This window comes from Calidris pugnax, unplaced genomic scaffold, assembly GCF_001431845.1.
Source record: "Calidris pugnax isolate Ruff unplaced genomic scaffold, ASM143184v1 scaffold82, whole genome shotgun sequence".
Classification (NCBI taxonomy): Eukaryota; Metazoa; Chordata; class Aves; order Charadriiformes; family Scolopacidae; genus Calidris; species Calidris pugnax.
The window spans coordinates 1,706,277-1,716,796 of NW_015090833.1; positions in this window are offsets into that span (position 1 = coordinate 1,706,277).

A 10,520-nucleotide genomic window follows, 5' to 3' on the forward strand; every position below is an offset into this window, starting at 1 on the left:
GACAAGGGAATAGCGAGCTGTATTTCACCTACTGAATTCAGTCATTAAACAGAATTAACAGCAGCCATTTCTCGTCCATTGCAGAAGATAAGGATACTTTGGCCAACCCTGTGTATCAATACAGAAAAGGCAACTCATCCTTGTAAGGATGCTTTTATATATGAATACATTAAGAAGTCATTTAAGTAGACTCATTTCCAAGCAAATAGTTAAAATGCAACCAGCACAAGCTATGTGTAGGAGCTGGTAGCAAGACAGGAGTTGCTCAAAGCAGGATTTAAACTTCTGACCTTCCAGTTCTGGGAAAGCAGGGAGAGGGAGAAACAGTAGAGGTGGATGGGGAGTAGGGGAGAAGGTCATAAATCTTATCATTCCTCCACAAGTGTTCAGAGTGACATAAATGAGTTGTTCCCCACCAGCAATGCTGCAAAAGCTGAGGAGCTGAGCAGGTGGGCTGCAGGATGGACTCTCGAGTAGACCCCACAGAGCAGTTCTCCACAGGAAACAACAGACGAGTGATTTGCGAGTCCAGCTCAAATCAAATCACCTTCTGCCACCAGAGAGTCATGGCAAGTTAAGAGGAGAAATCTACAGGCCTCTACCATTCCTGCATGGGAGGTGAGGGAGATGTGCTCCTCGGTGCATGGCAGAATGGGGTGCCATCATTTATCTGCTCACCAAAGACTGTATCAAAAATAAAAGCTGAAAAGCCACCAGCTGGATGCCATGCACACGCTGGGCAGAAGGCCAAGCCTCTTGCTCTTTCTCACTTTACAAACACAGGCCCCTAGCACAGGAGATGCTAAATATCAAAGGGCATAGCTTAAACTGTCCCACATACTTGGAAGGGTTGGTGGGGAGAGGGTTAACACCTGGCTGTGAGGACAACATGAAAGCCAAAGAAGGCTCTTTCTTACCAATCTGTTGGTCCATTCCAAGTTAATTTGTGGAATAATCAGGTGGTTTGCTTTTGGCTACTCTTGATCGCCTTCCACCTGGCTGGGATTCAGTCAGTCATGACAGACTACACCAACATAAGACACCAGCTCGTGACACTAGACTTCCCACTCCTTGCCTCAGGTTTGAGGACACCTTTGCAGAAAGACCTTGCACATGGATGGAACATGTGCAGGGGAACAGAGCCTGCTTTCCTTGGAAAACCCAAGAACAACCTGATAAGCATAGACCTCTCTCCTAACAAGCCAAGAGACAGGACAAAAAGAAACTGGGACAAGGAGAAAAGACATTTCAAAGCTTGGAGTCAACACCCAGACCAGCCCTATGGGTATTTTGCTGGGAGATTTGCATGCACAAGCAGTACTATATACACACAAATTCAGCGTGTATATATATATACACGCTACATATTTATATATAAACACAAATCACTGAAGGAGGCAGGAGCCAGGCACCCTCTGTCACTTCCCTCTGCCTCTCCCAGGGACTTCAAGCACTGCACTCAGTTGCTCTGAGCTCCTGTTCCTTCACAATTTATTTTCTGTCGCATTGACAAAGTGCTGCTGGTATTCTTAATACAGGCAAGGCACCACTCCTACCCCCAAAGAGCTTGCCTAACACCAGTAATTAGACATATTGCATAACATAGCTAATTATTACCTGAATTAATTTACTTTAAATAATTCTTAGATATTGTCAGCTAGCCACAATTTCTTAATAACTTTACACACACAAAAAAAGAGTTACACAGAGTATTAGTGCATATTTCATGTGCAGACACACAGGTAACATCCACAGCCAGGAAAATCAGCTACGACTGGCAGGATAAGCTGACACCAACACCCGACCTCAGTGCCCTGCACAGAAAGAGGCTGTGAAGGCCCCAGGTTGTGACGTGGAATGAAATGTCTCGGCATAAAGTTGCATGGCACTTGTGACCAAGTCACACCCTCAAGTATGGCTCACATTAGAGCAAGTCCAGAGCAGAAGGGCCTCCACACCCATCTTTGAACCGAAAAGAAATTATTCTAGTAAACAATATTATCCCAACTTCTACCCTTGAGGGGGAACCACTTCTAGTGAAGCTCTGCAAGGTTTGGAGGATTTAGGGGCAGGGAAATAATGTAGGGAGATGGCAAGAACTGTCAAAGTGGGCCCTTACTATCATTCTCTTTTAAAATTGATTTTTCAGGGGCAAAGTATTTTCCACGTAGAAGAAAAGCAGTTCTCTTCCTGCCTGCCTCAAGGAACCCTCTGCACCCCATGTAACACTCCTGCCCACCACGCTATTTCACTGCCTTTCTGTCTCTGTGCATTGCTGCCCAATGGCCTATACCTTCACTTGCGTCTTCTGCTACCCAGATCCTCAGAGATGTTCAATGGAGTACGATGTTCATCTCAACAGAAAACACTACTGCCATTAACTGGAGCAGCCAGATCAGCAAACAAATGTTGTATCTACCAAACAGATCAAACAAACTCAGAGCTCAGACCTGCTTTATCCCATCTCAGTCCTGCAGAGTGTCAGGAACTGGCACAAATGCAGGCTGGGTGACAAGCAGCCCTGCTCCATGTTTGCAGGTGTTTACAGGTTGACGCTGTGCCCAAGCACAGTCCATGCACACCAGTTTGGGACATACTCCACATCCCCCTCAGTGCTCTGACACCAGAAGCTGGGCACCCAGTCTGTGACAAGATTACTACAAGGGAAGCTTTCAGAAAGGTAAACTCCTCACAAGACATCTTGAGCTAAGTCCCATCTCAATACACAGGATCCATGCGCAGAAAAGAGAGGAGGAATCAATAAGGTCAGAAGCTTTTTATGTAGGGCATCCTCTACCAATACAAGAGAGACCAGTCCTTACTAGACCAATACTGTTTGACGGCAGCCATTGATCACCGCAGTACATCTGCTTGATAAATGACATCTCTCTCCAGCAGTAACTGACAGGCACACTGGCAGGCCCTCCAGACAAATACTAGCTCTCAAGAGGCTGTGACAGTCAAACCAAGAAAGCCACAAAATCTAGAAGAAAACCCCTTGTGACATCACCCAGCTGCTGAATGGGGTGGAAGAAGAGGGCTGTTGTTAGCTGGGGTTATCTTAAATATTACTGCATGGCTTGTGTATTTTTCAAGTTCAAGAGTGAGCCTGGAGTTGAGGCCATCTAAAAGAAACAAATATTCTCAGGACAGCTGCCTTGTGTTTATATCCCTGTTTCCATACAAGGGCATCAAAAGCATCACTCGCTCGGAGGGAAACCAAGGCACCAAGAGACGGTGCAACTCGCAGAGGCCACACAGCCGGTCAAGAGTCCAGACAGGAATTCCTAGACTGCATTCCCTCAGGATATAAATGTGCACACACTTAAAAGGTTTGTCTCTCCCAGCCCCTAATGTGGAACAAGCAAAGCAAAAGAGAATTGTGACCACTCTGCAGTGCCAGATAAAGCCAAAAGGTGCACAGCGCACAGCCATGAGGGTAAAATTAAAGGAAGCAGCCGGGAAGTTTTGGCAAGAGAAACTTATTTTTGCAAAACAAATGAAACCCAAGGAAAGCCACAGACTTTTAGTGTTGTGTGGGAGCAGGTGGCCCCGGATCTCACAGGCCTCTTTCCCCCTGCTCTCAGGAAGCCCACGCTGCAGTGTTTTTGTGGAAGCCTTGCTTTTTGACCATGACTTCGGTACAGTAGTTACTGTGAGTTACTCAATTTTTCGTGGAAACAGATGCTCAAGGGTGAGGGTTGGATTCCTTTTTTCTGAGCATTTGCTGCCATCCGGTGGCTACAGCTGCAACTGCCAGGGAACCTTCGGCACAGCGTGCACAGCCCAGGGGACAACCTGCAGCCTGGCCCCTCCTGTGAGTTCCTCAAGTTTTCCTGGAAACAGATGCTCAAGGGTGAGGGTTGGATTCCTTTTTTCTGAGCATTTGCTGCCATCCGGTGGCTACAGCTGCAACTGCCAGGGAACCTTCGGCACAGCGTGCACAGCCCAGGGACAACCTGCAGCCCGGCCCGAGTCCCTGGGGAGCACAGTCCGTGTCCTGAGCAGGGAGCTCCTGGGAAGAGGGAGGGAGGGAGGGACCTGTCTCACACTCACCTGGACAGGGAAAGACCTGGGTGAACCACAGACAGAAATCAACTGCTGCAGAGAACTATCAAATCACAGTGAGGGCTGAAGTTGGGACAAATCTTTAGTGCAAGCCTACTCCTGTCACATCCCTTGATCTCCCTTCAGATGTCTCCTCTCACACCACTGTGCTTTCCATTCCCCACCACCCCAAGGTGGAAGAGGAAGCTTCCCTGCCCAGGTCCAGCACTCCAGTAGCCAGGAGGCACTATAAAGGCAGCTTTGTGAGTCCCTGCAGCCCAGCTGGGCACAGGAACGCATGCCAGGGACATCAGCCAACTGTTCATGTTTTCTTATTTGCAATCTTGTAAATAAAAGTCAGTCAGACAAGACAACCTGCAGCCTGGCCCCAGTCCCCGGGGAGCCCAGTCCGTGTCCTGAGCTCCTGGGAAGAGGGAGGGAGCTGTCTCACACTCACCTGGACAGGGAAAGACCTGGCTGAACCACAGACAGAAATCAACTGCTGCAGAGAACTATCAAATCACAGTGAGGGCTGAAGTTGGGACAAATCTTTAGTGCAAGCCTACTCCTGTCACATCCTTTGATCTCCCCTCAGATGTCTCCTCTCACACCACTGTCCTTTCCATTCCCCACCACCCCAAGGTGGAAGAGGAAGCTTCCCTGCCCAGGTCCAGCACTCCAGTAGCCAGGAGGCACTATAAAGGCAGCTTTGTGAGTCCCTGCAGCCCAGCTGGGCACAAGAACGCATGCCAGGGACATCAGCCAACTGTTCATGTTTTCTTATTTGCAATCTTGTAAATAAAAGTCAGTCAGACAAGAGCCCTGGAGGCCCAGCCAGAAACAGTCTAGTCCCCCATCATCTGAGAGCGTCTGCTCTACATGAGTCAGAACTCAGTCTGGCACATGCAAAAATACACAGAGCACTGCAGTCTGCAGGAAGGCTGCACGGCAAGGATGTTACACTGATGATAAAAAAAGCAGCAGCCACATACCTAGACACTCTGAGGGGACAGAGCTGAGATGCCTGAAAGTTAGCATTCCTCAGCCAGTAAGACAGAGCCAGTCATCTTCTGAAGAGAGAGACTTTATCCATTGCAAAGGCTTAAACATAACAAGCAATAACGTAAGAAGTGCAAGCCCAGATCTTCACTTTCCAAATGCTGCAGCAAAGGCTCAGCTCATCATCTGTTGTGTCCTAGTACCTCAGAGCAAACACATGATCATGCAACATGGCAGACACTGTGCAAAACAAGCTGTTCATCTTACAGAGATTACACATTTAGGTAGAATATTTTAAGCACTGCTCTCAATTACTCCAAATAAACCAGCAGAACTCAACAGCAATTCTCCTCCTCTGTGGTGGTGTAAGCAGCAGCTCATGATGGACCGCTCCAGAATAGATGCTGATGCTTCCACCTGTAATTGGAGTGCTGGAGAAGAGCAATGGAGATGGAAGTGCTATCTTACTGCCTTCTCCAAAGCACCAGCTCCAGAGCATCAGGGGCCAGATCCACACCATGTAATTACAGCACATTATTAGCAGAACAGAAGGTGGAGGCAACACCAGCAACCTTGGGTCAAATAACATCTGAAATCGTGTGACTGCAATTATTAATTCTGTAGCCGTTATGACTCAAGGGTCTCAAAACACTTTACTCAGTTCTCTTCCACCTATATTGCACACATACAACGAGTAGAAATCCATCTGTTCAAAGCTCTTTTGAAAGAGCAAACCCAGAATTTAGAGCAAGACGGTATCCTTACCTCTGTTTTACACCCAGGGAAACCAAGGCACAGCACACCAGCACTGGGACCTGCGGCAGAACCAAACAGCACCTGGGCAGATTGGCAAAACCAGCAGCCCAGGCCCTGTGGGACAGATGTATCTTTCAATGGGCCATTAAGCAATTTGTCACGAATGCCAAAATGCTGTTTGAGAGAAATAAAAGCCTGGAACTGCAGGGAGGATTCCAGCAACACAGACCCACTGACAGAGTCAGGTGAACTGCCATCAACACCCCCCTGTGCCATTAGCCCCTCGCTGTCAGCAGCAGTGCAGTGAGGGTACCTCAAACCACAGTCCAAGTCAAGAGAAAAAGAAATAGGCACCACTCATAGGTGGTGTTGGCAGGAGACACACATACGAAATTGACACGTGGTGTTGGCAGGAGACACACATAAGAAATTGACACGAAATTTGGTGTATAATATGAAATATACAAAGAGCGAGCCATGTTTTGCACTTTGGTGTGGCACCTCTTTACCTGCTTTTCCTTTTAACCAGACAGGAGGGGGTACAAGAAGAGAATTTCAGGCTGACTTTGCCCAAGACAGTCATCTACAAGATGTTACCTTCACTGAAGTGACTCAGAAAATCTTGTCCTTTATCTGTCAGGGAATCTGTATTGAATTCCTCTACTCAATCCCCAACCCAGGTCTGAAGAGACTGTCCCAGTGCACAGGGAGGAGCCATCCTCTATCTCTGTCAGGGAATCTGTATTGAATTCCTTTACTCAACCCCCAACCCAAGTCAGAAGAGACTGTCCCAGTGCACAGGGAGGAGCACCAGGGAGTTCTGTCCCACTTCCACCCAGCACGTCAAAGGTACTTCAGCTCTTTCCACCTTCACACTCAAGAGCCCAAGTTGTACCCCCCAACTGCAACAAGCCTTACACAATTTCTTTTCCCTCTTCTTTATGCTTCCTATTTCTCATTCCATCTGAGGCACCTGCTTAAAAAACAAATGTGGTCCTATCACCCCAGAACAATACATTTCAAATAAGCATATAAAAGACCTTTTATTGACATGAATAAATTGATTGGGACCATTACTTTGTAGCTGCTTCCCACAGAAAAAGCCTCTTAAAGGCAGCCTGAGGCAGAGAAGCAACATTTACATTTAGATGAAGGCGTTTCTGTCACAGCACCTCCCAACAGTTTCTGGCCCCAGGTATTGTCTCCAGAAAAAATTAGTAAAGTCAAGGAGCTTTACTTTAAATAACACAGAAGAAAAAGGTAAAAAACATTTCTACAGTCCCATTGTAAGCATATTGGAATCACGTAATCTGTAGCAAAGCAGTGTCAACAGGTGAGAGCAGTGTCATCACACTGGGGAGAAACAGCCGACAGCCTAAGTCTGGAAACTCATTTTTCCAGCACAAACTCTGTTGAAATGCTTTGTGTGTACCAAACAGAGAGGTTTCTATCACCAGGCAAGGCACAGGGCCCTTCCACGCTGACAATGGGCTAGATTCAATGCTGCTGTGAAACACGGTAGCACCACCACCAATTTACACCACGGAGGCTTTACCTCCAGCCTTTACTCAGTTCATTACACTCTAAGTCTTCAAGACACCTGACAAATGAAATGCACGGTACGTTGCTTCAGTCCTGATTGAGTGGAAGCGCTTTGCAAAGGTACCTATTTTAGTGTTGCTTTTTTTTTTCCCCCAGTGAGCACAGATCTGACAAGGATTTTCACTGCCCTTGGCATCCACCATCTCCCCAACCACCACAGAAACATCAGTGAACAATAACTGACCTGCATTTTTTGCTGCTGTTCATTGAAATGCTTGTCTGTGCTAGAAACTTGTTTCAGCATTACACAACAGTTACAAGAGTAAAAGCAACATGCAAGTGTAACTAATAAAATTATGTTTTACTGTCTTATCTATTGTAAAGGAATAAATATTTTGTAATCAGTCGGGTGGGGAAGAAAAGTACTGCCACCTTCCTAATTAATACCACCTACAGTAAAACTCAGCACAGACCAGGCTTTAATGGATGGATTAAAGACAGACAGATTACAAACCCTCTAGGGTCCAGCACATTCTCCTGTTGAGCCAAAAAGTGGATCAAAAGAGGCCAAGAAACCAAAAAACCTCATTAATAGTTTCAAAGGAAAGAAAAGATGTGTGACAGATTCTGAGAGAGGATGTAGTCAGAGGATTATTTAAGTATTGTCATCTGAATGAATTAGTACTTACAGCTCGGTGCCACCCTAGGGACTGAAATCTCTGCTCAGATTCCAAGTCTGAGGTCAACTCAGAACGAGTTACAATCTCCACAAGTGCAGACAAAGCTTCCCCACATGCAGAGGCAGCTGCAGAAAACTCCCCGGCCGCTCTCCCGCCGGCCTGCCTTCACCTGGAGGGTCCCTGCACGTCAGCACAGAACGTGCACATGATGGAATGTTTAATTAAATGCTGTTTTATTACAAGCAGCAAGACACTTCACAGCGGCCCTGTGTCAACCCCAGCATTTTGCAAACCATTTCAGTTCTGTACCACAAGACACTTGTGCACTTTTCAAACCGTGGCAGCGGGTGCAAACATTAACCTGCTCATTCCACAAAATCAGATTCACACGCGCTTTTCTCTTTTTGAGAAATAACACGGTGGCACCAGGGGCCAAGTGAAAAAAGTGCTGCCACAAGGGCACAGTGCATTACAGGGATTTGCACATATATTTAAGATAAACCCTTCAAAATTCCTGAAGGTATAGCTCCAGAAACTATTGAAACACTTGACACTCTCCAGCCCTCCGACACATTCCTCAAGCTCATCACCCTTCCTGACAATCGGGCAGAAGGGGTGTATTTCCCTGTCTCAGTGTGTATCTTTAGTGGCTGTGTATCGATGCACTGCTAGCAAGTCTGAACCACAATCCTCATTTACCTTTAAATTTCCACTCCTCACACAGTGGCTGAAGGAACACTTCCAGCAAAAAATGACTTTGCTGGCAGATACACTGGATGTTGTGCAGTTCCGTCCACTAGAAGATTTAGGGCTGAGTGGATGGTTTTACAAAAAAAATAAAAATAAAAAGAGCACCCAGAGAATGAATGTATTTCAAAATGGAGATTTTGACTGTTAAATAATTCTCTCTGTCAATCCTCTCCCCACTACTTCCAATAAATTGTCACAGACACTCCCTTGGTGAGAAACCCCTCAGTATTACGAAGTGCTGAAGCTCACTGGAGCTTCTTAGGGAAAGTGGGTAGTGTTCTGTTACTCCTCTGCTAGTGAGCAACCTCTTGTGCTTCTTAAAATACCCCTATCAATATCCATTTTATTTGCTACTATATAAAAAGCATTAAACTGTGAAGGAATGGACTAGACAGAAGCCAAAAGAAGGATAAAACAGTGACAGATGACAATAAAACAATCCAACTTAGAGGAAGGAAAATCCCCCCATGAGGTGTGGCTGAGTATTTTGAAGGCATACATTCATCCACCTTACAGGCCGAGAATACCAGATTCCCTATAATTGCCTAGACTTTGTCATTAGGGTTCACTCAAACAAGCTACAATGCCAGAGAAATTTCCATCTTACAGATTTGACTAATAGGCTGTTCCAGCAAAACCAAGACCCCAGGCAAAGTGAAATACAACTCCATTGACATCATGCACAGCTATTTTCCAAGGCCAGTGCATCAATTTATTCCATAATTTCTCTCCCATACACATGTTCCCTGGTGCAGGAAACTCAGCCTTGCAGCTATAGCAATAGACAGGCAACAACTTTGTAGAGGATACTTTTTTCTGGTGACATTGCCACAGGTAAGGACATTTGACAAACATTTCAAGAGCTAACGAATAATGAAACAGAATTATAGCAATAGGATTCAGAAACCGAAAATACCCGAAGTCATCCAGAGTAAAGGAATGGGTAACAAGGCTGATTGCTTGAATCTTTTTTGGGTTTTTTCACTTTAACAATTGTACTTCTGAGGTACCCTAAGCATGCTTTGGTGTTAGGGAAAGCACAAAAGCACATATATTTCATTAATATTAAAAACCGGTAAAGTTACTCATGCTTGCATTGAAGCTGGGCTTGATTTAGTCTCCTAAAATTTACATACTCTGAATTCCAAAACCGCCTTTGCCCCCTTCTGTAGAGCAGTGCAACATTAGCCTAACCCTTCCCACTACTCATGCAGATCTGAACAATGTTTATTGGGAAGACTGATTATCTCTAATTTGTGCGATGGCAAGGAAGTCATGCTTATGTTGGGTCAGAAACATAACATCAACATTCACTGTGCTGCATCAACACTCACGGGTACGTCTGTCAGGTGCCACAAGTGACCATTCTTAGAATACAGTTTTGCAAAATGTGCGAGTTTATGAAGATAAATGTTTTTTTTTTCCAGATTCCTTCACTTGTTTTTTCCTTCAGGGAAGAGAGTGGGAAAGAGGGTGGTGCTTAGGAACAGGGCAGGGAAGTAAATTCTTAATACACGTGTAGCTGATTTTGCAGGGGCCAAGTCACCACTCCACAGAGACGAGCGTTTGTAAAGACCAAAAGTAGCCTGGCTAAATCATCCACTTGGGTTTTGTGATTTGTATTATGTTTGCTTTTATCTTTTCCTCCAGTTTGTTTTTGCAAAGTCAACACCATGAGAAACATAAGGCTTGATTACCTTGCATTTAAGTAAAAAAAAAAAAAAAAAAAAAAAAAAAAAAAAACAT